Here is a 2,203-nt window from a genome sequence, read left to right as displayed (position 1 = left end):
TTTAACTAAACAACATGTTGCACAGGTACATTTGACTAATGACTAGCGAACTGAGGTTACCTACTGTAACCCCAGCTTCTATGAGTAAATGGCGCAGCCCTCTAAGGCTATCGCTATTGGGTAATCCCCCCGCGCCCCCGCGCAGCACTGAAACACTTGTAGTCTACCCCCACCCGCAAGGTGGGCCCCACCCTCGGGCCTCCTTCCGGTATAAATAGGAAGGAGGCCCGGCAATCTGCTCCCATACCAAATAACTTTTCTTCAGCTATTCGTAGAGCCAGTGGGGCCCCACACTTAGAGGGCTGCGCCATTTACTCATAGAAGCTGGGGTTACAGTAGGTAACCTCAGTTCTATTTCGTATATGGCTTCGCCCTCTAAGGCTATCGCTATTGGGTTAAGGGCGAAGCATGATGTGGTCTGCGCCCCACTGGGTCCGCCCGGCACTAGAAGCACAGACACACCTGCTAAATAACACCCCATGCCTGTTGTGCCATGCGTAATGGCGCATCACCGTCCCTGGAACATAGCAAAACATGCCTATCTTCCCGACGGGGTGAAGGCTGGGAACAATACATACCAGCCGCTGTGAGAAAGTAGAGACGAAGGTCCCACCTCGTCCTGCGATCGTAGAGGGGGAACAGCAGCTCTCTGCGTGTCAGACAGGTAGGAGAGCGCCCAGCTGGATCCCTGACGTCACTCACTCTGACCAGGCACTCCGTACAAAGTGTGTCAGAGGAAAAAGGAACATCCCTCCTATAAGAGGGGAAAAGGGCCGCTCTCCGCGTGCCGAGAGGCAGGAGAGAGGCGCACAGCTGGCTCCCTGACGTCACTCACTCCGACAGGACACCCAGTACAGGGTGTGTCAGAGAGGAATGGGAGACATCCCTCAAATAAAAATGAATAAACGAACAGGGGGAAGACCAAGATGCAGCAGTAGAAATATCTTCCACTCCACATTCCTCCGTGCAAAGCCGTGGAGGAGGAAATTCCTCTGGTGGAGTGCGCATTGATGTTCTCCGGGGGCTCCACCCCAGAGGAGACATGCCTGTGACACAGCCTCACACAACCTGTGTGACAGCCGTTGTGCAGACAGAGGTTGCCCGATCGAGCGCTCTCTATAGTGCACAAACAGGCGCTGAGAATGGCGCAAGGCAGCCGTGCGCGCCACCTAGCAAGACAGCGCGCGCACAGGACAGAGGAGATTTAGAAAAATAGCGGGGGTAAAAACCGCGCAAGACACTGTTCCTGGGATGACAGGAGTGTTTCTTGTATCCCATGGAACTGCTGGGGGGAGAGGCTTCTCTGTGAAGTGCCGTAATGGTCTTCATGGTGACGAGCCACGCCATCACCGCCGCTGCCCGTGAGGCAAAAGGGCTGCGAGGGAGTTTCCACACATTGCCTTTCACTCTGTCTCTCCTCATGAGGCGCGTACACGCCCAGGGGATGAGAGGTGTGTGCATGCTGTCCACACGAGGCGTTATAACGGTGCTCGTGGGTTATTATGACCGTGTGTAGGAGGCATATCTGGGACAGAGGAATGCCGCGAGTTCTGCAGTTTATAAACCAATAGGTTAAAACAGCAGGCTTCTGCAGCGAATGAACCACATCTGGAGTGTCCCCCCGTTGGAAGAGACTCAGGGGGATCATCACGTGACCAGCTGACGCCAACGCCGAGCAGCTGCGTCACGGAGAGGGCAGTGTGGGTTGTGACACGCCGGAGGAGAGCTGTCAGTTCCTCCCCTCGCTGCCGCGAGAGCTGCGCTCTCATGCTGGCTGAGTTTAACTCCACTCCCAGATAAACGATTGTCTGAGAGGGAAGAGGACAGCTCTTCTTCCAATTTATTATGAAACCCAGGCTTTGACAGATGCGATACGAGATGTACCATCTGTAAAGCGACTTCCTCCCTGGGGCGAGCCAGCAAATAGCAGGTCGTCCAGAGAAAAACCCACACTCTCATCCCTCCTCTGTGTAGTGGCTCCAGCCTTCTCTACACAAATGCGAGGAGCCAGGAAATATCCGAACGGCAGACTATTGTCTGGTCTGATATTCCCTGAATGGAAAACGCAGGAATTTCCTGTGTTTCGGGATGATGGGTACGTGGAAGTATGCATCCTTCAGGTGGAAGTGAACCAGTCGTCCTGGTGAAAACATTCCAGCACCTGTTTGATCGTCAGCATGTGGAATACTGACAGATCGAGGAT

The sequence above is a fragment of the Notothenia rossii genome (genome assembly GCF_949606895.1).
Source record: "Notothenia rossii genome assembly, chromosome: 1".
Lineage (NCBI taxonomy): Eukaryota > Metazoa > Chordata > Actinopteri > Perciformes > Nototheniidae > Notothenia > Notothenia rossii.
The sequence above is the reverse complement of the archived record's forward strand: the minus strand, read 5'-3'. Positions refer to the sequence as shown.